At 53.9% G+C, this 27,593-nt stretch overlaps 1 long non-coding RNA gene across 4 annotated transcripts; it reads right to left on the reverse strand.

Moving 5' to 3' along the window:
• Positions 1-8,790: 8,790 nt before the first annotated feature.
• LOC128853217 (uncharacterized) lies at positions 8,791-27,327 on the reverse strand. 4 transcript variants are annotated; one of them, XR_008451546.1, is made up of 4 exons: positions 27,152-27,327; positions 26,808-26,936; positions 24,100-24,337; positions 17,497-23,089 (listed from the first exon to the last, which is right to left on the reverse strand). It is a non-coding gene; the product is annotated as an uncharacterized LOC128853217 (long non-coding RNA). The 4 variants fall into 4 exon arrangements; XR_008451547.1 differs by having other exon boundaries at positions 17,497-21,722; positions 21,886-24,337; XR_008451545.1 differs by lacking the exons at positions 17,497-23,089; positions 24,100-24,337 and adding an exon at positions 8,791-13,932.
• Between the last annotated feature and the right edge of the window lie 266 nt (positions 27,328-27,593).

Genomic DNA, 27,593 nt, shown 5'->3' on the forward strand with positions numbered 1-27,593 from the left:
ACTGTGTCGTCGGCTGCTTTGAGGTGTGTGTGTGGGAGCATCGGGGTCATTGCACATCGATACAAGATTCTCAGGATCCTGAGACCAGGAAGGCATCACCCAAACCCAGGGACAGATGACAGAGTCAAGCCAGCAAGAGGTGACGGTGAGAAGATAAGGAACAGGACTGGGATGCCCAGATAAGAAGGAGAAAGTTGGTGAGAAAAATCCTAGTGATGCGGGAGATGAAGGGGAGAAAGGAAAGCCGTGATGTTCTAACAATTTGCAAGGGATGCAAGAGGCACAGCCAGGGCTGAAGAGCCCAGGAGGCATTGTGGGTCCGTGGGAGGCACCTTACTGCACCAGCTCTGCCACCTTGGGGATTTAAATCCTGTGTGGAAATGCTTAATTTTCCTTCGATAGCTCCAGTTTGCGGCAAGCAAGGTATCTCACCGTGCCCTGCAGCAAACCCGCTCCTGGCACCAGTGGAACACAACCAACCAGCAACAAGCGGAGAAGATAAGTTTGGCAGAGCGCTGCTGAAGAATGCTGCCCAGCACAGCGCCCATAGCTCTGTTTATTGGCAAAACTCAGAAGAGGAAGATAGGGACTAATGCCTTGTGCTGATCTGGCTTGTGTACTCAAGCACTCGTGGAAAATGCATCTGAAAGAGTTCCTCTCCAAACCCATCCCTGTTTGGCCGCTGATTGTTTATTTAAAAGGAGAGCTTTGCACAGTCTCTCCTGCCTCTCCTTTGCCCTGCTCTGCCTTTTCCCCTTCCACCAAGGCTCTACAGGGCAGGCACAGGGCTCCTGCTGTGACTGAGCCAGCCTGTCCTGTTCCAACAGGGAAGCTGTTCCCACCTGCACTGGGTGCTCATGCTGCTGCTGCTCTGTCCCTGCTCTCCAGCTTATGGAGCAGCATCCCTCTGGCAGCGGTGCTGGTGGGTCTCTGCAGGAGGCTTGCGGTGGTGCGTGTCACAGGCTCGGGCTGGGGGACAGGACGGGGGCCATCTCTCACCCAGCGTATGCGGGGCTTTCGGGCAGTTCTGGAAATACCAGGCAGGAGATGGGCAGATCCGCTGTCTCTCTGCTGCATGGCTGAGCCAAAGAGGAGCTTGAGCTGCTCCCTGCCTCCTGCTGCTCTCTGACCCTGTTCTGCTTTCTGCCTCGGTGAGCTCTCAGCTCGCACCGCTCCCAAAGGAGCGCCAAGGAGTAACCATCCTTGATCTGCACCTTCCACCTGGATGAGCAGGGCTGGATGGAAGATGCACGCAGCACCTTCACCCAGCATCACACACTGAGGAGACCAGCAGGTCCCACCAGCGAGTTCCCGTGCCCTAATGCTCCCCTCCCTGACTGGGAGCACTGGGGTGACTGGCAGCGACAAGGAGTGGGTGCCAGCCTTCAGCTCCCGGGGCGCCTCAGTGTTTTGAACACATATTGACAAATTTCCTGGTTAAAAAGGCAGGAGGGTGGCAGGAGACAGCGCAGGAGCGCCCAGCAGTGCAGCCAGGGCTGCAGGAGGGAGCTGCTGGCTTAGCAAAGCTGCTGCCCCTCCACAGCAGAGAGACCATCCAGGAGATGCTGTGTTTCCCAGGAAGCAGGGAGCAGCAGCCAGGGCAGCCGGAGGGAGCATCGTGGAGGCAGGAGGACACTGTCAGATGTGGTCATGGAGGAGGAGAGGTTTGTGCAACAAGAGGCAGGAGGATGCTTGTCACGGGAGGGGTGGCTAATGGTTTATTAAGAGGGAAGGGGTCAGGAAGGCGTCATCAGGCCATGGTGCAATTATGCCATGTATCCAGTTCTGGCTCTTCCGGACACAACTCATCTCTCTCCAGGGTAATGCAGGACGCCTCGCACACCTGATCCCCACATTAACACTGTCACAAGCTGATGATATTATCAAGTGAAGCGTAGCCTCTGAGGGAGGCTAGCTTTAACCCTTCCCATACCGTCAGTCTTGGGAAGATGAGTCCTGGACCATGTCGAACAACAGGTGAAAAGGAACCTTTTGAGGGTCAGTTAAACTTGCTCAGAGAAAGGTTTAGGGGAGGAGAAGGAGGGGCAGGCAAACCATGATAGATGTGAGGTGGTGTCAAAGTCAAAAGTCCCACAATTTGTGGCTGCAAACTGGCCGCAGGGTTTTCCCAAAGGACCAGTTGCTCTCTAAATGGATCATTCTCAGAAAAATGAAGCCTACTGCCATCTTTCCTCCCTCCTGACATTAAACAGAGGCACGAAACAACCAAGCCAATGCGACTGCCTCTTTGTGGGGCCCTATAGCATCTTGCAAGCACCTGCAGCCCCGGTGGGCACAGCCGTGTCCCCAGTCCCACAGCAATCCCTGGCTCCTGTGCTGGGCCTGGAAGCACAGACCCTGAGCAAGGCAGGACCTCCCAGAGGCCAGGAAGTTGCACGCACAGCTCCCTGTAGTCGCTCTTTGGTGGATTTGGGGTTCAGGCAGTGCAAAAATCCTCCAGCAGCTGAGTTCCCACTGCCCCTCCCGCCCCACAGGCACCATCTCCCAGGGCCACGCACCCTCATGGGTCCTGTCCTCCTCTGATCCAGAGCATCCGACTCCCCGGGTCCCTCCCTGCCTCCTTGAGCAGCAGGGACCTCCTGCATTTCCATGCTGCACCTTGGGGCCAAAACCCAGAGCGTGTGTGACTGCGGCAGTCACTGGGATGCTGTAAAAAGCCTCCTCCTGCCAGACAGCAGCACGCTCAGCGCGCACCGCCCCGCGCCATCCGTGTCTGGCATCTCCAGCTCCGTCCTCCCCAGGGAACCCGCGCCGCTTCCCAGATCTGCTGCAAAGGTTTAAATTGCGCTGTTAAGATCTCCAGGGTAAGGAAAGCAGGAGGAGGCAAGCGCACGTCTCGAGGAGCCAAGCAGCTGATTTAATTCAACATTCCCATTGGAATCGTTGTTTTATTTGAGGTGGGAACAGGTAACTACAGCATAAAATTAAAGCGTGTGCCAGCGCGTGTGCCAGAGCTGTGTTCTGGAGGCAGCCCGGCGTTTCAGCCTCTTCATTCTTATTCATTACCAGCTCCAGAGGCAGGGTCTCCAAATCCCTCTAAATTCCTGTTCTCTCTCTCCTTGATTTCCCTCTCGGACTGCATGCTGAAGTCTGCAAACAACTCACTTAAATCCATTCCTCCACAGTCCATTAAGCTTTTAACACTTGCTGCATTTCCCAACAATGACGCAGATTATATTACAGCTCCTTAAATGTTAATTTTTATTGATTCGATGTATATACATAAAAATACACCCACGCAGACAAACATGCACTCATATTTAGATATATATTGATATAAATATTGATATTCAGCAAGTGGTTCCCATCGGCGGATGGTACTGGAAGCTGATTGCTGCTTCCTCCAGGGAATGGGAGCATCCTTGCCAGTATGAAAATAGAGAGGCCAAATGCAAGAGCAGTTCCAGAAGCAATAACTTCGGAAGCACGGGGCCTTTCCTCAGGTGTACCCAAGGTAAAGGATTAGAGGTAGTCGATGGGCTGCCTTGAATCTCAGATTATTGAGTAGTTTCTCTCAAAAATGCCCTTTATTGAGAGGTTTACCAATGCTTTCATGGGCTTAGGAAGACAACCAAAGTGTGCTGAGGGCCTGGGCTCTGGTCAGGACCTGGCTGGGGACCAGCCTGTCATTCTTCAGCAGAGGATGCTTTGACATCTCTCTCAAGGCAACGGAGGAAGGAGCTGGAGTAAGTGTCCAGGTGTCAGGAGCCCTGTTCTGGGAAGAGCAGACCCTTGTGCTGGGCTTGGGACTCCACGTTTTAGACTCTAGTCTGATTACTTTGTTTGCCTCAGTTTCTCCACTCTCTATCAATTTACTCCCATCCTGTTAGCTGGGTGGTGCAGTTTGATTCCCAGTGCTCTGTAAAGGCTCACCATGAGGGAGCTCACCTGGACCTTCTTCCAGGCCTGCTCAGTCAAAAGGCGATGCTGCTGAGGGATGAGACATTTCTCGGCCATCTCGTCCAGCAGCCAGTGGGCGGGTGGTGGAGGACAATGACCAGCTAGACATCGGCCAACACCTCCCGATGACACCATGGAGGAAAGCACTGTGCCCCCTCCTGAACCCCTTAAGCGGGGGTTCGCTTGAAAAGTATGCAAGGCTGTGAAGAATTCCCACATTGTCTCTCACGGCGAGGCACCACAGACCTTGGTCCAACTCCCTAATTAAGGCCCGAGCCATTTTCCAGCACAGATGCTGACCGGGGCAGCGGCAGGAGCAGATCACAGCCCCTCGGTAAAGGACCTTGACAAGGGGAAGGTGAGGGTTCTCCTCACCCGCCTCTGCTCCTCTCCATCTCACGTATCACATCACAAATGCATTAGCACAGGGTAATTATTAAAGATCAAAGGAAGACATTTGGAAAGGTTGCACAGGCAATGAAGCCCAGAAATTCGTTTTGAGAGAGGCTGTGCCTTTGTGCCAGGATCTCAAGGAGAGCATTGTGAAGGACTGATGAAACAGTTTAACTGTGCTTCAGAGTCGGTGTTGCTGCGACTCATTTAAAACTTGACCCACTTTTATTTTCCATATTGGCATAATTTATCTTTTTTTTTTGACAAAGAGTTGAGAATAATTGAGCACACCCAGCAAAACTGCAACAAATGTTTTGTTTGAGCCAAATCTGTATTTTTCAAGGAAAAAGCAGTTGTTGAAAGGCTTTTTCCCAGAATGAAAGAGAAGGAACATATGTGTGCCAACACGTGAGCACTGGTGTGTGTGCAGTCATGGGATGAAGATGTCCAAACCCCGGGGAGCAGCGTGGGGAGCAGTCTCGTGGGCTGCAGGGTCCTTCGTCTTCCTCTCGCTGAGAGAAGAAGACCTGCTCAGGAGTGAGTTTTGTCCTGATTTAGTAGCTGCTCAGCAGAAATGATACACCTGGATTGTACAGCAGATGCAGAGGTGCTGCCTGGCAGTGGGAGCAGCACAACGGAGCAACGACCTTGCCGAGTGGGCCGTACCTTCACTGGGCTCCTGCTCGCAATGAGGGATTTATTGCACGCTGCGCTGGGGCACACCTTCACCATCGTCTGCACCAGTGACCACAAATGTGGAGTAATGAGCCATGTTCAGAGGAGAGAGACTCAGCACAGCGCTGTGTTTTCAGTATGGGATGTGCACCTCCACTCGTCTGGTTATTTTACCCTCGGGGTATGAAAGGGAAGCAATATTTTCACCTAATAGAAATTTTCTTTGGCGTGGAGCTTCCAGAGTAGAAGCTGCCTGGTGTGCAGGTAAGTGGGGGAGGAACTGCAGGAGGGAGCTCTCAGGCTGCAGGGAGGAGCTCGGGGCAGGCGTAGACTTGGGGCAGGCCAACATGTCAGGAAAAGAAAATAAAGGGCTCAGTTGTGAGTTTGCTACCGGTCTTTCCCCAGGAGCTCCTGGGAGTGAGCACAGCCGGGGAAGGGAGTGAGGGTCAACGAGCATAGTCCACACGCTTTGCTCCTCCGGGTTGGTGCCCCATCAGGGATGTGCCTCTGGGGTCCGGCGTCTTCAGAAGAGAAGAGCTCATATAAACAAGGGCAGAGCTCAGCAGCAGCGTTCATCTGCATCAGCCTGAAACTTTCCCTCTGCCCTAGCAGGCTCCTGCCTCTGCCCAGCCTTGCTGCCACCGTTTGCTCCTTGGAAAAGCCTGGGGTCACATCTCCACCCACTGCCTGATGAAAGCAGGGATGTCCCACATGCAGAACAAACTCCTGGAGCTGGGCATGGCACTGCGATGCTCCCTGGAAATGCCCCACCGGAGAGCTGGGGTGATGCTAACGGAGCGTGGCACATCCTGGGTGCTACCACGCTCCAGGTCCACCACAGCCTCAGCTCAAGGTACATCAGGAGCGATGAGGAAAGGACGGAACTCATCTGCTCCCCCTTCCCCACACAGTTACACCCCTGCAAGAAACAGAGCCGGCTGCTGCCACAGCTCCTGCTTTTGAGGAGATTTAGGCTTCTCTAAGTAAACACGGAGGCAGTTGATACACACCTTATAATTACATTGCTCCGCTCTGCAATTATTACATTTTCCAAGCTACAGCTGCTTCCTACTCATTATCAGGTTAAGAAACTTCTCCTGATAGGAACATCGCATTAACCCTGTAATTAAGAGGCAGACCACCCAGCGACTGGCTGCTGAGAGGGGCTTCTTGGAGCAAGGAGCGGCCGTGCCTGAGCTTGGTGGTGCCATTCCGTGACACAGAGTCACTTTTCCACCACCCAGCAGCTGCCCTTCCCCCCTCCGTAATATTTTTTAATGACATTACAGGAACATCCTCACAAATGTGCCACTGCAGAGGAGATTAGCCAAGCGCTCGGCGAGGGGGATCTGCTGAGCCCTGCGTTTTGGAGGGCACGGACACTGGAGCTCCCCAGGCGCCTCGCTCGCAGCCCAAGCAAACAGTTTATCTGATGAATTTTGCGTTTCCCATTTGCAAGCATAGGTTTTAAATGAAATTCTTTGTTGCTGGAAATGCCTGTTTCCTTTCACCATGTCTGTGGGCTGTTGGCAGCAGCTGCTGGGCAGCAGCAGTTGGGTCAGATGCTTCTGAACTAACTGTATGCTGGGCTACATCCAAGGCAGCGTGGCCAGCAGGGCAAGGGAGAGGATTCTGCCCCTCTGCTCCGCTCTCATGAGACCTCACCTGGAGCCCTGTGTCCAGTTCTGGAATCTCTAACATAAGAAGGAGATGGAACTGTAGGAATGGGTCCAGAGGAGGCCACAAGGGTGATCCGAGGGCTGGAGCACCTCTACTATGAGGACAGGCTGAGAGAGTTGGGATTGTTGAGCCTGGAGAAGAAAAGGCTGTAGGGAGACCTTAGAGCAGCTTCCAGTGCTGAAAGGGGCTCCAGAAAAGCTGTGGAGGGACTTTTTACAAGAGCATGGAGTGACAAGATGAGGGGGAATGGCTTTAAATTGGAATGGGGAAGATTTAGATCAGATATTAAGAAAAAATTCTTCACACTGAGGGTGGAGAGGCCCTGGCCCAGGTTGCCCAGAGCAGGGGTGGCTGCCCCACCCCTGGAGGTGTTCCAGGCCAGGTTGGATGGGGCTTGGAGCCCCTGATCCAGTGGGAGGTGTCCCTGCCCATGGCAGGGGGTGGGACTGGATGGGCTTTGAGGTCTCTTCCAACCCAAACCATTTCATGACTCTGTGATTTTATTTGTTTGTCTGTTAGGACAAGGATCATTTCTGGAAGGTGAGGACATCACCTAAAGCGACAAGGAGAGATGCCAGGAAGGCTGTGGTGTTGCCCAGCCATGGCCCCAGCACTGCCTGCCTGTGTTTCCAGCCCTGGGATGCAGCACCCGTGCAGACAGCGGTGCTCCAGTTACTGTCCCTGCAGAGAGCAGAGCTGCTGACACAGCTCAAGGCTGGTGCTTGAGCATCTGCTCTTTAAGGGGCAGCTCCGGAGAGGACAAGGTGCAAGGGCTGCAGATGGGCAGGATCCACAGGCGGAACACTTTTAACCCTGATCCTAAGGAGTCTCCTCAACCAGGTCACTTCTCATTAGTTTTGGGTCTATTTATGAGAAAAGGGCACTTCTCAGCCCAAGAAGTTCATGGCACCATCACACCCTCCCCATGCAGAGCCTGTGATTTCATGACATTCCAAGGTCTGGACAGTTTAATGCACTTGGGAAGAACTTAGCTGCTACTGCTGAATTCATTCCATGGCATTAACTTGACACCTTTAATTACAGGAAGCAGAGCTCGGCTCCAGATCCAGCAGCCTATCTGGAGTGGGATCGTATCACTGCAATCAAATCCGCCAGGAGCACCCTCAGGATGGCCAGGCAGGGTGCACGTTTAGCAGAGGAGCAGCTGAGCTTGTTCTGCCCTGTAGCCGAGAGAGAGCTCACGATGCTGCACACATTTAGGGGCCTCCTGCAGTTGCTTTCTTTTAGTGTGAGGAATAAATCTGGGAACAGTTCTACCTGCTAGAGCAGTTTGCAAAACCAAAGGGGATGGAGCAAACACATTTAAGCTCTTGCTGTGCTTACAGGGAGCAGCAGAATCTCCCTCTGAGCAGAGCTCTGCAAGCCATGGGACAAAACCCTTTCCAGGCAGGAGAGCCTGGCCTGGAGCCCTCCTGGGCTTCACCGGTGATGGAGCAGAACAAACACAGCAGCAGGATAAGCTGCAACAAAGCAGTGCCTTGCACACCCAGGTGCATGTACATCTTTGTGTTTGGCACCTCCGCCTGCAACCAGGACTGTCGCGTGCATCACCTTGCCGAGCGGATCCAGGGCTGGGGGCCAAAGGCTGGAAAACCAGTGACAAGCGCAGCAAATTTACACAGAAAACTTTCCTGGATTTCCTTTCAGGGTCACACGCAGAACGATCAGTGGCCCTGAGCACTTTCTGAAACACGAGCATGTGTCTGCCTTCTCCAGCGTGCTCCCCAGAAAGGATGGAGCAAGTCCTGGTGTTGGGGGTGACCGACCTCCCCAGGCGGAGGGGATGAACCCACGGGCACGGCAGGGTCCAGCACAGAGCGTGGGGAGGGCTTGGGGCAGGGGTGCAGCCCTGCTGGGTGGGATGTGGGATGGGGGGACAGTGGGCAGCAAACCACAGGGGTCCCCATCGCTGGCCATGGCCATGGGGGGCTTCAGGGGCACTACCGGCAGCGCTCGCTGCAGAAGATCCCTCTCTAATGGGACATTTCCCATGTTATCCCGACAGCTCTGGTTTCCAGGCAGTTTATCACCCACCTAAAAATCGATGACAAGCCAGGGTGACCCCCTGACCTGGAAGTATAAATTGGCCCTAATTATCACAGCGGCTCGTCATGCGCTGGGTGTTTTGCCGGGCCCGGGACGGGAGCAGTCCTGCCCTCTGACCCCGACACATTTCTCTAGGTTTAAGGGCTTTTCTCCCCATCCCAGCCTGCGATTCCCCAGCCTGGGGGATCTGTGGCTGCTCCTGGGTCCTTCCGCGCCCTCTGAGCCTCCCTGGCCCATCTGCGGCCACTGAGGATGCTGCTGAGGATGCTGCTGGTGGCACAGCCCCTGCCAGGCAGAGCACAGGGGCCAGAGGGGAAAGTCCCACCATTAAAGTACCATCTCCCCCCTCCTGGGTTTTATTCCCGGTTCTCAGAAACAGTGCTCATTTTCTTTGTTTTCAGTCAGTCCATCTTTAAAATGGGGGCAAAGGATCCCCTAGAAGGCATGTTTAATTAAAGTTTGCAGGATGCTTGAGGAGCATCAGATCAATAAAGAGGGGCCACAATGGCATAGAAGTATTCCTAGGAGTGATGGGTGCCTGGGGAACCGAAGCAGGTTCCCGGGGGAGACCCAGGGGAATGCAACAGTTTCTCCTGTCTCCTTCCCAAGCCCCTGGCATTTGTTTAGCCCCCGGCTCTATCCAAGGTAAACGGGGCCATCGGACCCTGCTGCCTCTTCCCACTCCAGTTGCCAGGGGCTGCCGAGTGCCCTGGCAGTTGAGCAGCCCTTGAAAGGCTCCTTTCACTGTAATTAGACATGTAAAAAATGAAAAACCTAAGGAGAAGAATTTATGCATCTTCTAATAGTCCTCAAGTGTCCATCCAGCCACAGCCTTTTTTCCCGGGGCTTTTATTTGGAGAGTTACTATAATTTATGTCAGGCAATTAGGTTTGTGTCTCCAGGCTCTGGGAGGGACCGTGAGTGCAGGGTAAAGGGAAGGAGCCCCGAGCTTGGCAAACAGACAGAGAAGGGCTCGGGCATGTGCTCCTCCGCTCATCCCAGAGCACCACAGCCCTGCCTGCAGGATGGCAGAGCCAGGATCCATCCCAGCCCAGGACTGACCAGCTCCCTGGGGAGCAAATGGGCCTGAACAGCCCAGAAGTATGGACTGGGAGAATGGTAAAACAAGAGGGGAAATCCCCAGAGGAGCCCAGCTCTGTGCCCGTTCCTCTGCAAGACTTGCAGGGAGGGTGATGTTGGGTACCGGGTGGGGTTAAAGCCGCATCCTGCAGCAGTTGCTAAGTAACAGCGCCCTGTCCTCAGCATCACCCATCTGCCCGAGCATAGCATGGTGGGAACCGCTCCTCCTGCCCAGCTGGGTGAGCATCTCGCCCTGCGCAGGGGCACATGAGGGACCTGCTGGGAAAGAATGGGTCCCAGAGCACCTGGTGCTGAGCTGTTGCTCCTGCTGGGACAGGCTGTCACAAATGCCTGTCACACGAGGGATTGCTCCTCTCCTCATTCCTCCAGGCAGGCGTTTCCAAACACAACAAGGCTGCATTTTTCAGAGCAGAATAAACCCAGCAGACAGCGCCAAACACAGAGCAGAACACGCTTCCTGTGCCTATTTGATAAAGTCATGTGAAATTTGGATTCAGAAACACCCATGAGCCACTGCCTCCTTCTTTGCAGAGCAAAATCCTTGAACTTGAAACTAGTTTTAGCTCAGTGTCTACTTTATTGCCCACAGCCTTGGCATTTGTGGGCCAGGCTGCCCACACACGGCTTCCCCATCATCTGCAGCTACAGAGGATGCCCAGGGGCTCCTGCTTGCCCGGGGGCTCCTGCTTGCCAGGGGCTGCTTGCTGGGGAGGCCAGAGGACACAGAACAAGTAAGGGTGGAAAAAAACCCAGAAACAGCCAGAAACAGTGCTGCCAAAACCTGCACATTCAGCAAATGCTGTATCTAAGGTATCAGCAAAAGTAATCACAGCCCAGATTGTGCCGGGCAAGACAGATCCCAGGGTGCAGGAGGCCCCTTATCTCCCCCAGACCTGCTGAGTGACTGAACAAACATGGGGCCCCGCTCCCCTCCAGAGAAGTGAGTTCCTCACCAGAGCCCTGTGCACGCACAGGACTTTCTCCTCCGAAGCCGTGTCCGAGCCGTCCCCGGCGCGGTGCAGCCAGCTGTGCCGAGCCCCAGCAGTGCCAGCAGATGTGACAGCCAGATGATGCTCCCGGCCCCCGTCTCTCTCTCATTTCACCATCAGAGGGAACGCATGGCCGAACCCGACTCTCAGATGGTGCGGGTGGATGCTTGGCCTGGCACCTTCCATGCTCTCCCGCTTGTCGCATGTCACCGGCATTTGGGAAGGCAGGAGGGGCCACGCCAGAGATGCAGGGTGGTGCAAATGAGTTTAACGCTAAATGTGCATTCAAAGATCCTTCCGACGACAAGGCCAGAGGAGATAAATGCAGCTCCCGCGCAGCGCTGCTCCTCTGTGGGGGGATTGCGGTGCTCAGTACCTCCTGGGGGTCCCATCCCGGGGAGGAAAACATTTTAGTAAAATAAAAATTGGGTCACATCCCCTTGATTGTCTGCCTAAATGGGACAGCGTGTACATTTTATTTACCTTCCTACCGGGCAAATGTAGTGAACACGTAATAAATCATTTCTGCAGCTGCTGGGCAAACCTGCTGCAAACCCAGCAAAATTCATGCATACTAAACCTGTCCTAATTACAGCTCCCTCTCCCCTTCACTCCTCCCAGCTCCTTACACATCCACTTGTTCACTTGTCACTCTCTCTTGTCTTGCTCCTCCTTTTCTCCATCTGCTCCTTCGTTCCCCTTTGCCATTTACAGAGCAAATCCCTGGCCACCGCCAGCATCGCTCCTGCCCTCAGAAGTACCATGCCTTGTCTTCAGCTTGGATAATGCCATCTGGGATGGAAGTGACCACCACCAACTGAGGTTTGGAGACATCTCGGGTCCCTTCAGGAGCGTGCAGACCTGCTGATACATCCAAACCTTCTTTTTGGCTGTTTGAGCCAAGGTTTCCTCTCCCTCAAGGCAGAGTTGAGGAATCCCTTTTTTTGGGGAGGATGGCAGTGGGCCCAGGAAGATCCTTGGGAGATGACCTCCCATGGGCACCCACAGGGGTCTGCACAGAACCAGAGATTGTGCAGACCTGAGGTTTCTCACAGCACTTCAGACATCTGAGCAAACAAGCTGTGTCTGCCTCGGGTGTCGGGCGGGACAAATGACAATAGTCTTAAATTGCAGCAAAAAAGATCCAGATTGGTGTTTACAAAGCCTTTCTAAGGATAGAAAATCGCTGAAGCAGATTGCCTGGGGCAGCGCCAGACTCCCCGCACTCAGATCTTGTGGAGGCATTAGAGAAATATCTGCTAGGAATCATCATGGAGGAGCTGGTCCTGCCTGGGATGGAGGAGTGGGGCAGAATGGGGATCCCTGTGAGCCAGAGCCTGGGGCTGGTTCCTGAAATCTGCTTCAGGAGCAAAGGCAAGGTGCACGTGAGATTGCCAGGAACCACCCAAAGGTGTGGGGTGGATGGAGTGGTCACCCCAGGACACACTGCTGGGCTCATGGGGTCTCTGCATTCCTGGATGCAGCCAGATTTCCAGCCTTTGGCTCTGGAGAGCAGTGCTGGGACGCAGCCTGGAGCACCCGGGGCACTGCGGCGCAGCGGGACCTGAGGCAGCTGCACCAGCCAAGGGATGCAGCGAGCATCGTTTCACCAGCAGTGCTTTCTCTGGGGGAAATGCAGCTCAAGGACCCTCCTCTCCCAAAGCAGAAGGGAGCAGTTGGTCTCCTAGGCCAGCAAAGCACGCTCCCTTCAGCCTGCAGGCAGTGGGAGAGTGGGGGATATAGGCTTCCCCCTTTCTCTGCTGTGGCTCTCGGTGTCGGTGAGGGAGCAGCCGTGCACCATGTGTTGGGCTGCCTCTCCAGCTGTGGGGACCTTGAGGTCCTTAAAATAATCCCAAAGAAATAAACAAACAAACAAACAAAAAATGAATGCCAAAAGCAAATACAGAACAGGCCTACTCCAGTCTTTTTCTCCAGCAGAGTCTATTCAAAGACCGGAGAGAGGATGACACGCTGGGCCAAGCTAAACACCCCTGCCACACTGCAAACAATAGCTTCACAGAACGCCGAGCCAGAGGGAATCGTTGTGGTCATTTACCCGGATTCTCTGCAGAACATATGCCGTGGCACTTCCCAGAATTCACTCTTCAAACTAGGCAAGGCTTGCAGAAAAACATTCACTCGTGACTTAAGCGTTTGCGAGGAGGGTGGCTGCACCGCAGAACAGCACCAGGGGCGAGGGGGAAGCGCCTTCCTTTAACCGGTTTGAGGATTGTGTGTAACCAGAGTGGGACCCCCATTGACTGGGAACAGCGGTCCCAGGGAGATGGAAACCATTTGGGCAAAGACCAGACTTAACCAAGCCAGGCATTTCCAGCACAAAGTGCTCCTTGGACTTCTCCTCCAGAGAGGGAAGGGAGCCAAAGCAAAACTGCCACCACCTAAACCAAGAAATAAACCCTCTGTTTGGGTTTGGGGGGTGCCCCCTCCCTATGCTTCACTTCATAACCTGCCAGGCTGCCTTGCTCAGCCTGGGGCGAGGGAAGGGCACTTGACTCACCAGAAACATTCGCCTGCCTTCTCCATCCCCCCTCAGCTGGGATGCCAGCTAATAATTTTAGTTGTACTCTTCATTTCAACACCCTGTTTTCTAATTTTTTTCTTAATTATCGTCTCTGGTCAACAAATAAGGTAATGCTTGAGAAGGGTGATTTAGCTGAAAAGGCATGGAAATGAAGAGAGTTTGCCCAGAGTTACCTGAACCTGGCTTTGCCCTCACATCCAGCCCATGACTTAATCCCTTCAGCTGAGGGGGTGGAGGAATTTTTCCTGCTCCTCAGGAATCTGGACGTTGCTCTGCAGCAGAGGGTGTCTCCACAGCTGAACAAGACCTGGTAGGACCAGCCAGCAGAGCCGACACCACCAAAGCACCGGCGCCAGGGCTGAGCAGGGCTCGAGCAGAGGGAAAGCTTCTGCCATGGGGCGAGAGCTGCGGCTGCAGCCGTCCGCATGCCTGGAGACACACACGAGGGATTCCGCGTTGCACTTTGGACCTCGTCCTCCTCTTCTTCTGAGCAATGTGCTCATCCCACACGTCTGCACAGCAGGGTCAGAAACAGGAATGAAGCTGTTTTCCATTCCAGTGCTCCTAATCACATGGAAACCAAGAGAAAACAGAGAAGGAGAAGAATAAAGGGCACGGGGCAACTCCGACAAATGAAAGGGCAAAGAGTGGGCACGGGGAGGAAGGCTGGAGAACAAGGAGGTTATAAGCCTATGCCAAACCACTGCAAACCCAGTGACAAGATTATACTTGGATGAGGCTCCTGATAAAAAAAAAGCAGCTGAAGGAGGGAGGCAGATCTGGCCAGGGATTAGTGAGCACTGAAATTCACTTCCCCTGACAGTGCCCAGTGGCTGCTGGAGAGGACAGCCGTGCCTGAGTCAACCGCTTGGAGAGGTGTGGCTGCTAACCAGTGGCATGGAGGCCTGGAGTGACTCAGGCCGGCAGATGGACATTGTCCAAACCACAGGACGCTCCCCAAGCCCTTTCCCACTGCAGCTCAGGAACCTGCCGGCCCTCCTGCCCCGGGGCTTGGCTGACCCTGAGCCCAGTGGGAAGGGGAGTGAGGTGGTTTAGGGCTGGCAGGAGCAGAGCCAAGAATCTTGCTGAGGAGGAATAATGTTGGCATAAGGCATAATTTCATCCGAAAGAAGCTTGGAATGTGTGTGCATCCATGCATGGACAGGGAGAGGGAGAACAGTGTGGTCCAGGTGTGGTGTGGGAACTTCTTCCTAAGGCTGGGAATGAAACCTGTGTCATTGGGTTCCACAGAGCCTGGGGTATCCTAGAGGAAAAGGAGCACCAAGGGGTTGAGGTGCTCTGGTTTTCTCCTGAAGCAGCAGCTCTGATGGGCTGAGGGCCCATGTGTGTGAAAGCCTCTCTCCCCCTTCGCTCCCCAGAGCCAGTGAGCCCCGGCGCCACCCCAGCCCCACTGCAGGGGTTCCTCAGGAGACAGCGAGGACCATTGCTTCAGAGGAGGCAAAAGGAGCCATGAGCAGCTTTTAGTGGAGGCTGGTGTCCAGCCAGGAGCCGGCTCGGGTGAGGGAAAAGCTTCCACATGCAGAAGCAGCTTCTCAGCCAGAGAACCCAGTGACCACAGCTGCCCTGGAGAGGCTGAACTCAGGAGCTCACCTGAACAGCCTTTGAGGACAGGCAAGTTCTGGAAGATGCAAAGGCCAGGCCAGCAGTAATTCCTCAGCAATGACATCCTTGTGGCAGGAAAATCTCTTTTATTAAGGGAAAACCACTAAAGAGAAGCATTGGTTTCAGAGAAATAACCAAGCAAAGCCCACCGCAGCCAGGGAAGCCAAAGGCCTTCCCCACAAGCCTTGGGCTGCTTCCAAGGGGCTGAGGGGTGTCAGGTGCCCATCCAGTTTGCCGACCCACTGGGCTCTCATTTTTAAAGACAGCCATTCCTGAATCTCGGGTAAGAAACGTCAACATCAGAGCTGCCTTCCTCACCCCGATGAAAGGGAAACAGATCTATTACTATTTTTTCAGTAAATGTTTTTGCTGGCTACAGGACACACTGGCTCTTCAAAGGCAAGTGGAAATTCGGTTCCATCCAGCTGTTCCCATGCGCTAGGAACAGAGCCGAGGTGGGAAACCGGGGCTGGCCGGGCTGGGATGGAGCAGCAGGCGGGGCAACGAGAGGCTGGGGAGCAAAACCCATCAATCACTGCTCAGGACCTTCCCTGCCCCCAAGTCTCCCTTCTTGCCACACTTGTGGCTGCAAACCGAGGCTCTCGGAGCAGAATAGGCAGCAGATGGGAGCCCACAATGGACTCTGCCTCATAAGAGGGGCCTGGGGTCAAAATCTCCCTGAGCCTACAGTGGAGGCAGCTCTGCTCTTGGAAGGGCTTGTGATGAACACCCTGCCCGAGCCAAGGCTTAGTGTTGAATAACTCAGGCTGGATGCTGCTCTCTCTAACCTCACTGGAGAATAAACACCATTGGTGATGGAAACCCATCTGGACTCATTCCTGTCACAATTTCCTGTGTCTGGATGATCACTTCTGCCCACATCACTCACCTTCAGCTTCGTGCACGTGTGGCACTCCCAATGCAGAAAATTCATCTTTGTAAGTGTGGCCATGGCAAGATATTTCCAACAAGGAATCCTGACATGCACAGAGACCTTCAGGACCCACAGTCTTTCTGAGTTCCATATTTATGCACAACAACTCTTTTGGAAACCACCTGTCTCATGCTTGTTTCACAGATGAGACAGAAGAGATGGAGAGAAATAATCTTGACCAAAGCAAAGTCAGGCAGTGACTGCTAGAGAAGAGCAAGCCCAGTGCCCCTGCCAAGTCCTGAGCTGGTGGTCTGTGTATGAGACTGTATGGAGCAGCAAGTCATCTGCTCACTCATCCACTCAGTTGTTCACATAGAATCATGGAATGGTTTGGGTTGGAATGGACCTCAAAGCCCATCCAGTGTCATGGGCAGGGACACCTCCCACTGGATCAGGAGCTCAAAGCCCCATCCAACCTGGCCGGGAACCCCTCCAGGGATGGGGCAGCCACCCCTGCTCTGAGCAACCTGGACCGGGGCCTCCCCACCCTCAGTGTGAAGAATTTCTTCCTAATGTCCAATCTCAATCTTCAGCTGCACATGAGGTTCAGGGTAATTAAAAGATTTGCCCAAGGATGCCAAAGGAAGAGCCGGTTTGCTGAAGAAGATGTAGGAAGCTAGTGGCAGAGCCAAGGTTCAAGTCCAGGTCCAGTGAACCCTGACTGCAAGAGGATCCTGGATGTACCTCACACACCTGAATATTCATGGGAAATCAGTGTTAACAGCTCAGCCAGGGAGCCTGACAAAGGTCTGCCCGGCTGCTCTGCATCCTGGCTGGGGTATCCACATCGTGCTACTGGGAGTGAGCATGATGAAGAAAATGAAATGAAACCTCAGCCGACAAAGCTGACGGTGGCCTAATTTGGATAGGCACCATGCCTCAGGCCCTGCCTGCGGCACTGCGAGAGCAAACGCTTCTAAATGTTCAAAAAACCCTTAATTCTGCTCCCTCATCCCAGGAGACTCAAAGCCCCTGGAGCGTCTCTGAGTGCTTTCCCTGCTCCACCTCACCCAGCTGGGGATGTGCCAGCGCAGGGACAGGTCGGAGCAGTCTGAAGGGAGCCAGCCCGGCTGCTGCTCGGAGCTGCACATCAATCCCAGCTAATTGCTCATGATGAATCGGTGTGCAGGGCTACGGGATGGTGCTGCAAAAATCAATCAATCAATCAGCCCCACAGGAGCTTGGCAATATGGAGTCAATCTGCATTAACCTGATTCTCCACCTCTCCTCCACTCTTCTGAGACCCCACCTGGTGCCCTGTGTCCAGTTCTGGAATCCCCAAAATAAGGGGATGGAACTGTTGGAATGGGGCTCCAGGAAAGCTGGGAAGGGGCTCTTGATCAGGAAGCGCAGAGATAGGATGAGGGGGAACGGTTTTCAGCTGAAAGAGGGGAGATTTAGATTAGACTTTAGGAAGATATTCTTCATGACTAAGGTGGGGAGGCCCTGGCCCAGGCTGCCCAGCCAAGTTGTGGCTGCCCCGTCTCTGGAGGGGTTCCAGGCCAGGTTGGATGGGGTTTGGAGCCCCTGATGCAGTGGGAGGCGCCCCTGCCCATGGCAGGAGGGTGGAACTGATGGGCTTTGAGGTCCTGGGACAGCCCTTGAGCAGGGTGAGAAGCCAGATTCGCTTGCAACTTATGCGCTTGGATGGTTTTGCTGGTACTGCTGTACACTCTGCAGCCCTTCGGGTCTCATTCGTTTGCTCTCCTACCATCCATCCACACCAGCCGTGTCCTCCCCGTGCCTGTTAACCTTGTGCATATTTTTAAATGATGCTATTTCCTTTGGCTTGCACAGCATTTTATTTGTTCTTTATAGCACCGGCCGCACACAGGGTGGATGTTGCTTGGAGAGAAATAGATGCTGCGGGGAGGAGGGGACAGGCTGCTTCTCGAGGCTGTAACCCTGGCTTTGACATTGACTCACTGTGAGCCCAGTGCCCCTTCTCTGCCTGTAACATTCACGATAGCATTCACCTGGCTGCTGGGGGAATGAGAGGGGGCAGTTTTCTTAGACAAAAAGCTCTTTTTAACCAGGTGGTACTGCGAAAGTGTAGCGGTCAGGGGAGAGGTGAGTTATAAACGCTCATATTATGCACACATCTGGGGCAGACAACACTCCTGTGCCTCTGGGCCACCTCTAGTGCATGATCCAGACACCAACTGTGAAGCCGAAGGCAGAAGGGAGGCTTCTCCACTTTCAGGGTCTCAGGCATTTGGCTAAATTCAGCCCAACCTCAATTTACACGTCAGCTCCTTTTGGGGCTGCGTGAGTCACTGCACTGCTCCCATGCCAGGGAGGACAAGGAGCTGACAAAACGCCCTGGCATTTGCTCTTTTCCCTTCAAAGAAAGTTCCAATGGGCCAGAGATGCTGCTTTTTCATACTCAGTGACTAAGAGGTGTGAAAAGCTGGGTTCAGCTCTTTCCCACCTCCCAGTAAACCCAGGAACCATGCTGGGTTGGAGCAAGAGGGATGCTCTGTGCCCTTCCTCATGGGGCTGGGCCACATGCAGGGTCAGGGCAGCGAGGGCAGTGCCAGTGCCGTGACCCCTCTCCCGCTCCATGCCGCAGCCGGACACACACCTCAGCCAGCAGTTGTGGGCATCTGAGGCTTTCCTTTGCCTCTAGCTGCACGCCTCGGGTCTGCTGCCGGACTCACTCCCCTGGAAGCACAGCTTGTCCTAGCCAGCACAGCAGCTTCTCTCCCGGCTCACGCCTCAGCACCGCAGGCTCCACCAGTCCTTCCTGCTTGCTACCCCACAGCTAATCTGGCCCAGATCCTCCTCCCTCATCCACTGGTCCCACAGCACCCCTCTCGCCATGGCCTTTCTGCTCCCCAAGGGAGCCTGCCCGCCCCCCGCGCTCTGCTCCTCGTTCCAGCCCTGCGGGAGCAGGCTGGGCAGGCAGCGGGAGCCACGGTCCAGCCCCGACCTGGTGCCACCCCTGCAGGAGCTGCACCCCACAGCAAGGGAGTGTGTGCCACGCTGCGGTGTTTCCAGCCACAGCTGCCTTGCTCGAGGGATTTTTCTACCATGCAATGTGCAATCCCTGCTGGGCAGGTGTGCTCTGGCTCAGCAAGCTGCCTGGGAGGTACGATGCCGACTGGGGCCTTGCCACCCTGGCGTGGCCAGCAGCACGCCCAGCACACGTTCCATACCGTGACTCCTTCCTTTGCACTGAATCGAGCTATGCCAGCCCTGCTTGTTGGATTTTAGTGGGTTATTTCACCTGCTGGGCAGGGATCTCTTCCTCTCTCTCCGTGATGGTGGTAGGGAGATGAGCCCTTCTCCATACCCACAGCTGACAAGGCATTAGGAGAGCTCCCCTGCACCCATCCAGTGGTCTCTGAGCACCCATCAGGACAAGGCAGCCCCCAGAAGAGCTGCCACAGTTAATAGGAAACAGTCATCACCCAGGCAGCTCTTTAATGTGCAGGACAAGCCGTCAACTCAGACCCTGCACCAGTAAAGCTGCTCGCCCCTTGAGCCTTGTTCTGTGTTACAGCACTAGCTAGGAGGCAGCTTTTTACGAGATTATTAATTATATTTCTATATAAAGCTTTACATCTCCGCCTGCGAGGTGCCGTGTTGTGAAACATGATTAGGCTTTTGTGATTCTGTCCCAGCAGCTCCCTTTGTGCCTCTCCCTCCAGCCCAAAGCCGAGTTCTGGCTCAGCCCAGAGGCAGCGAATGCAGCACGCTGCTTCCCAAGCAAAAAAAAGGCCAGATTTCTCCCCGGTGGCAGACCCCAAAAAGCATACCTGGAGCCAGCCCAAGCCAGCTGGGCAGCCGGAGGAGGAAGAGGACCTAATGGATCCCACCGGCTCTCACTCAGCAACAAACAACAGCGATTAACTCCGGAGTGCGAGAGACTAATTGGACATTTAACCCAACGCTGGCACAGGGGACCTCGTGCTGCAGCCGAAGAGAGGAAAGAAAGATTCACTCCTCAGCTGCAGGCTGCTCTAATAAGCCCTGTGCTGTAAGCAGATACGCCCCGTGCGCACAGCATCTGCCTACAGACAATTCTCACCCTGAGGGACGCGTGCTGGGGCCTGGGCGAGCCGAGGAACCAGAGGAGAGAGGAGCTTTATGAGAGTTGTCATCAATAAAAACATTCCCTGGTCTGGTTCCGTTTGTCTTTTGTGTTCTGAAAGATTTCAGCTTTCCCCGCAGTGCTCGGAACGCAAACGCAGCAGCATCCATCGTCTCCATGCAAATGAGCAGAAGGCGAAGGCGGCTGCTGTTTCTCGTGCCCATGGTGCGCCTGTGGTGTGTGCAGGAGCCACCCCTGCTCCCCCCGAGCCTGGCAGCACGGGCAGCACCCGCAGCTCCCCACCAGCTCCGTGGGAGCTTTGCCTGAGCAAATCCTCAAGGCTGTAATTAGAAAGGCATCACAACTCAGAGTGCTCCGCGTACTCTCCCAAATATATATGTTTAACGCAGCAGACAGTTCATCCTGTGAATATAGTGCTCTCGGCTGTGCCTAAATTATCTGCAAACTGCTTGATTTTATGCCATTGCCCATTATTCAGAGTGAGTCAGTGGCTGCAAACAAGGGAAATCCATGGAGGATACAGGGCCACGGTGGCTCTTTCCACAGTTATCACACCGAATGCCACCCGAACAGTCATGCGAGCCTGACGGTCCTGGACTAGATGATTCACAAATCCATCGGCACTCTCCAGACAAGCACTCCAGCATTCCCATCCTAAGTAAGCATTCAGGAGAGCAGCATTCACGTTCCTTATTATAAATCAGCATTGACTGATAAACTTCTATTAGGGCAAGTGTCTACAGACAGCACTTAATTAGTGTCCCCATGGGCCTTTCTCTCTCTGTTGACCACAAAGCATCCTCATCCACATGCCATGCCCACAGAGATGCTGCTTTAATCCACAGCTGAGCCCTGCCTGCTACGTTCAAGCCGTTACACACGCTGGGAAGCAGGATGAAGGTTCCCAGGTGAGCATCATGGATATGGGGGGGTTTCCAGGGTTCCACTGGCAAAATGTCATGGTAGCCAAAGCCAGCAGTGCCCACACATCTCGCAGGCTGCCAACCAGGACCACTGCAGCATCAAGCTCTCCTCCAGCTTCAGCCACACACCATGTTGCGCCTCTATCTCAACCTCTGTCGCAAAACAAGACCTGGATTTTCTTCCATCTCAGCCTCAAATCAAACGGTGGGATGGGAGCAGTCTGTGCACGTGACCGGGTACATCAGGGTTTGGTGGCATTTGCTGTTCCTGGCTTCCAGATGAGCAGACAGGACTGAACATCAGAGATAACTCAGCTCCGGCACTGGGAAGTGCTCTCTCGATGGGTTACTCCAACACCTTGGGCTCTTCAGAGGGATGTCTGCTCCGGCTCAAGCGCTTTCTCTCTTTGAGAGTCACCACCCTGGGTGGGTTCCCCTTCACTTCTGTTCAGTAGGCAGCCCAGGCTGGGTTTGATTGAAAAATACTAAGTGATTCAGGGCAGGGCTAAAAACTTGCAGACAACAAAAAGAGGGGCCAGAAGCAGCCCATCCTTGTCCAGATAAGGTTCTCAAAGCAGCAGAGATCCTCAGCTGTCCCAGGTATGTAGCCATGATTTCTTAATGCTTCACAGACTTTGTGGGTCCATATATCAGCACGCCTTGCCAAGGGAGCTCGGCTAATGAGGGTGATTTATGCAGCGGTCACTAATGGCTGACCTGGGCTTCCATCAATCTCGCCGGGAAGTTTTCGAGGATTGAGGGAGATTATAGCTTTACTCCTATAAATATGGGAAACAGTGCAGTGCCAGGATCACAGCTCCAGGGAGGGGAGAGAAGAGGGGCCATGATTAAAGAGAGCGAAGAGATAAGCTGCAGGCAGGAGCGCCCGGGCTGTGCATCACTCTCACCAGGAGCCGTGATGCCTCCACAGGGTGCCCAGCTCCGTGCTGCCAAAACCGGGACAGGGGAGCAGGACCCACCTTGAGCAGCAGCAGGAGGTGATGCTGAAGGGACGCCAGGGCACCTCTGGCCTCCCACTGCTTCAAGATGTGGCCACGATGCACAGCAGGTATCATGCTCTTTTCCTAAGCTCTGACCTGTTGTGAATTGAGTTGAATCCTCCAGGCTGAACAAGGGATGGAAACCCCTGGGCTGGGATGTCCCACAGCAGCAGGGACTATTTCATGATGTGCATTACACTGGGGCAGTCAACAAGCACACGGGGCCTCGCTTTTAAAACAAAACATCCTGAGCCAGCATCACTTTGACAAACTGCAAACAGCAAAGGAAGGGTTAAGCCAACCACCGACAAAAAAAAAAAGGTGGAAATGGAGATACAGGAGGATAAAAGGGCTTTCAGGAGGGGTCAGCTTGAGAGGAAGAGAAACAGAGGAGAGAAAAGGAATTTGCTTCAACGGAAACCCCAAAGGGTTCAAACTATTTGTGAACCAAAGAGCCAAAGGGAAGGGGCATAACCTGACAGAGGTGCATGTCCCCAGGAGGCACCGACTGTGCCACCCAGACAGCCCAGGGTGGGTGGGGGCAGCCTATCTCGAGGTAAAAGATGCTGAAACAGGAGTAGGAGGAGGTCAGCCTCAGCGATGAGGCAGAGCAGGAGGCAGAAGGCTCCAGCAGTGCCTGAGCAATGGCAGCAGCAGCTTTCTCCTCGGTCTGTGCTCGTTGGTCAATACAGTGGCTCAGAAATGAAATGAAGGGCATTTAGGGTGCTGCCAGCTCCTGCCTTTTCCTCCCCACCTAAGACCGACTTCTGGGCTTGTTGCTATGAGGAAGAAATAAATGGTGCCCTAGATGGATGGGGAGATGTGCTCTGCTCCTCGTGGCGATGCTAAATTCGGCCTGATGGACTGGGAACAAATGAGACTCCAGGGACACCGTCCTGCTTTCAAGGTGATGCTTCTACCCTTGAACACAACAGTTGCTATGAATACCCTGCTAGGACAGAGGCTGACCGTGAGAAACCAGGTCCCGTCCCACCGCATCATTTGGAGCATGGGCAAGAAATAGTGAGAACAAATGGGAGCACAACCCCCCAGCAGCCAGCAGCAAGGACAGCTGTGATGGATGCAGCGCCTCCATCCAAACCTCTCTGCTCAGCTGAGCACTGCGGGCATGGGCCATCAGCTCTTCTGGCATGGTTTTCTCCTCTTGGCATCATCACCTTCCCTATAAAATACATTAAATATTTAGCGGAGCAATGTACTGAAGCTGTCCGCCTCCACGCCAGGCAGGAGCTGCAGCCATTGAGAAGCGATCACTTCCCTGGCATCAAGAAGGATGAAATATGTATCAAGGAGAGGAATGGCTCCAAAAGGAAAGACAGAGAGACAACTTTGTTGTCCCGGCCAAATTCTCGCCTGCCAAAATTCCTCTTCTCTAGAATGCTGCCTGCATTTTCGATAAATAACGACAAATCAAAACAAACTCCAATCCCTCCCGTTCCTGCCTGAATTGCTTCTGCGCGGGCTGTGCAGACACCTGCCGCATCCACCCCAGCAGCGGCTGCCTGGCATTGTTGGGCGAATTGATCTTTGCGTAGAGCTTGCACATTTGTCTGTAAAGCTCATTAAGATCCGGCAAGATGAAAGGCTGTTCAGAAATGTAAGATCATTATCGTTATCAAAAGAAACACAGAAAACGGCTGCTATAGAGGCAGATTTGTTTCCATATAGAAAGCTATTCGAGGTTCTCCGAGAAGCTCTTTAATACGGTGGCTGTTACATGAATAAACTTCAAGAGCTTCTCTCATGCTGGGGAAAACTTCCAAGGGATCCTTTGCCTTTCACATCTGTAGCACGAGTTTTCCTTGCCATTTCTGACATATTGAAGATAACTCAGTACCGGGCAGGGAACCCAGTCTCTCAGCCCTCTTGATTCACAGAATCATGCAATCGTTTAAGTTGGAAAAGACCTTTAAGATTATTGAGTCCATCCGTAAACCTCACGCTGCCAAGCCCTCCACTAAACTATCTTAAGCACCACTTCCACATAGCTTTTAAATCCCTCCAGGGATCGGGACTCCACCACCTCCATGGGCATCCTCCTCCAATGCTTAACATTCCTTTTGGTGAAGAAATATCTCCTAATATCCAGTCTAAATCTACCCTGGTACAGCGTGAGGCCATTTCCTCTTCTCATCCTATCACTTGATACTTGGAGAGGAGCCCAGCACCCACCTCACCACAACCTCCTTTCCAGGAGCTGCAGAGAGCGATGAGGTCTCTCCTCAGCCTCCTCTCCTTGGATGCTGCTGCCACCATGGTGCCCCATGGTGATGCTCTGGTTCGCAGAGGGATGGGACGGGTGGTCAGGCGCGGTGACTGCAGACATCGCTTGGCTCATCCCTGGCTGCCTCGTCTCCGAGATAAAGCTCTCCCTGGGGAGTAAGCCTGGCAGAGCAGCACCAACAGCCCTCTAGAGAACAAGTGTTTGGGTTTAAATACACTAAATCCACTTCATAGTGGTCTCCCCAGCAGGAATTCCCCATCAAATCGTCCCAGCGTGCATCACCGTTAGCCATGGGGGCAGGTGTAGCCCCTCGCCCACAGCCAGTGCCAGACAGGCAGCGCCACTGTCTCACACCTCCCACCAGTGACTCCCAGTCACGATGCCAGAGACTTTTGTGCATGGAGTCCTGCTTGCATGGATGCTCCAGGAGCCTCCAAGGAGCGGCTCCACCCTGGGATCGCAGCCCCCTGCACCTGCAAAGAGGAACCCATTGCTTTAAAGCAGACGCTGGTTCCTGCACCGAGGGGTTGCCGGTGCCAAGCCTCGGGCTCAGGGCCGGCTGCCAGGCATTTGGATGCAGTGAATCTGTTCCTGCCTGGAGGAAGAAGAAGAGTTAAACTTGCTCAAGGCACCATATTTTTCCAAGAAGAATCAGTGCTTCCCACACGGGGTCATTTCTTTTTTGAAACCATCCTCTCTTTTATCCACAAGAAAATCTGCTCATAATTATAAACCAAGGAAGAAGAGGTTTCTGGAAATATTCATTTGCAGCTGAGCCATTTTCACCCTGGCACAGGCAGAGCCAGCCTTCCTCACTCCCATCTGTCGTGTTCACGCCGAGCGTGGCGGCGGCGATGCCAGCCAGGCTCTGCCACCCAGCGTGGCACGCTCAGGCAGGAGAACATGACACCATGGTGGGATGAGGAGGGGGGGTGCCGCGAAACTGGGCAGGACTTGGAGCTCGCATCCTGCCCAAGATGTTCTCTTTACACATGAACAGCTTGGCACCACGAGGGGCAGGGGGAAGGAGGAGGAGGAGCAGCACAGGCTCTGTCTGAGCTCCATTGAGGAAGAGATGAAAAAGTCTCACAGTGCTGGGTTTGATGGGGTCTGCAGGGCCAGGGCCAGACCACCTCTGCTGGCAATGCCTGCGCTGCAATGACAGCGAACTGGAGCACAAGATGCCACTCGGGCCAAGCGTGAGGAGCAAGTGTTCCCCAGGCCCATGGAGTACCTTCTCCAGGTACTGAGCCCAGGCGGTGGGTCCTCACTCCTCAAGCAGGGAAACATCCACAGCTTCTCCCAGCACGTCTCTTTCTCTCTCTCTCTCTCCCCCTCTCCCTCTTCTTTAGCTGCATCCCATTTACATTGCCACGAATAAATCAATCTGCTTCTTGGTGCCTACACCTTCAAATATTTATAGACTGTTATTATACTTTTCACTCCCTCCCTATACACCCATGCCCTTTCCTTTAAACGTCTCTCCACCAAACTCTGTCTATTTAGTTCTTTTAATCCCTCCCCATAAATCTACCCTGACCCACTCCCTGCACCGTATCCATTTATTTCCATTAATGAGAGGCACAGCAGAGCGCGGCACAGGAGTTGTTGTCACCTCCCTCCATGGCACGGTGCACGGGACCGTGGATCAGAGCATCTCCTGGGTGCTCTAATACATGGCTCTGGGTGCCAGCCAGCCCTGGGCTTTCTGCCCTCTTTGGATTTTGCATTTTCTTCTTAATTCTCCCTTTTTTTTTTTTTCTTTTCTTTCTTTTTTGCTGCTTCTCTCAACTGCAAATGACAAAATTGTGAGCAGCTCCCAGACAACTTGCAAACCCAGAAATAAGCTGTTTCTGATGAGTGAATTTAAACTTCCTTTCTTATTTGCATCTTGCTTGGGAGCAGCTTGCAAGTGTCAGAAAAACAGTTGTCAGGGAAGGTTGCAGGTTTAGGTTTGGATGCACCCTCCATGGGGGATCCTTCCTTGGTCTGACAGTCCTGGAGCCACCAGGACCTGCAGCCCCTTTCCCCACTCGATATCCCTCTCCTGGAGCCCAGCCGCTGGCCGATGAACTGCAGAGCGAGCACCCACCACGTGCAAGACCCAGGTGGGGAGAAGCCCACAGCCCTTGCCCTGCAGCACCCCCCCAGCATCGCTCCCCATCCTCGCATCCCTCTCCGGGGCCAAGCACTCGCAAGCCAAGACAGGGATGAGTGAAGAGCCCTGCTGTGTGCGGGGAAGGAACGTGCTCGGCCCAGCAGCTCTGCTACATCTGTGCAAAGTTTTGTTGTTGAATAGGAAAGAAAAGTTTATCTTTAAAAAGAGAATAAAAGGGGGAAGAAAGAGACTGCTGAGGGAAGCATGTTTGCTAGTGCCAGGCGGCCACAAGCAGAGCTGCAAAATGTACTCGTTTATAATTCACTGTAATGAAGCTGCTTCAGGCAACAAACACCCAGCGGCCACAGCTGACGGAGCCGGTGACACGGAGCACCGGGATTACAGTCCTGTCCCCACCAGGATGACCCACCAGGCAAGTACAAAACCCAACCGATTAAACAGCCCACGTGAAGCCACTGCGAGCCATCAGAAAGGCTACAGGGATTTAGTGAGCTCAGGATGGTTTTTCCAGTCAGTGGATCAGACGAATGCACTTACCCACACAAAAACCCCACTCTGTCGTGTGTTCCTATGGGGGCACCACAGCATGCAGGGAGCAGGCAGGGCTCAGCCCACTGGTCAGCACAGCACGAGGCACAGCGGGGTTGGGAAGGTCGGCAAGGAAGCCTGTAAGGGAATTTTAGAGAGTTACAGTGGCAAAAGCATTTGGGTTATCCCCAAGGCTGCAGTGGAGCATCCTCTCCTGCATGGTTTGACCTGCTTTGGTCCAGCTGGAAACTTGCCCTATGTGAGAGCATCTCAGACATCTCACATCCACCCCCACCCTGCAGCTGCTGCACAGGACCACAGCTCCCTTCTCCCCTGCATCCCCCAGTCCTCACCTCTGCCGGCAGCCAGGCGCTGCACGGGGGGATTCCTGCCCTCCGAGAAGGCTGGAGGAGGGCATGGTTACCCTGAAGTCACCAGGAATTGATGATGAACCACCCAACAACCCCAGGTGATCAACAGCCACTGGTAAAGGCAGCCAGACACTGGCTGCTCCCTGGGCAGAGAACATTGTGCCAATGATGAGGCTCCTTGGGTGGCTCACGCTTGGCTGCCTCAGTCAGAGAGCGACAGCAATCCCTCCCGTGGTGTCGGTGGCAGCTCTGCCCAGACAAGCACTGCCTGCCTGTCGTGTCCGATTGCTCAGCTCAAGGGGGAGCAGGCCATCATCTTATTAGGTTTGGTTTGATAGGTAGGAAACATGTCCACTGAGCAGACTCATGTGTCTCCGAAGGACCTTCCTTCCCCACGCCAGCAGCCACAGGGCTGTCACCCAGC

The sequence above is a fragment of the Cuculus canorus genome, chromosome 10 (genome assembly GCF_017976375.1).
Source record: "Cuculus canorus isolate bCucCan1 chromosome 10, bCucCan1.pri, whole genome shotgun sequence".
Classification (NCBI taxonomy): domain Eukaryota; kingdom Metazoa; phylum Chordata; class Aves; order Cuculiformes; family Cuculidae; genus Cuculus; species Cuculus canorus.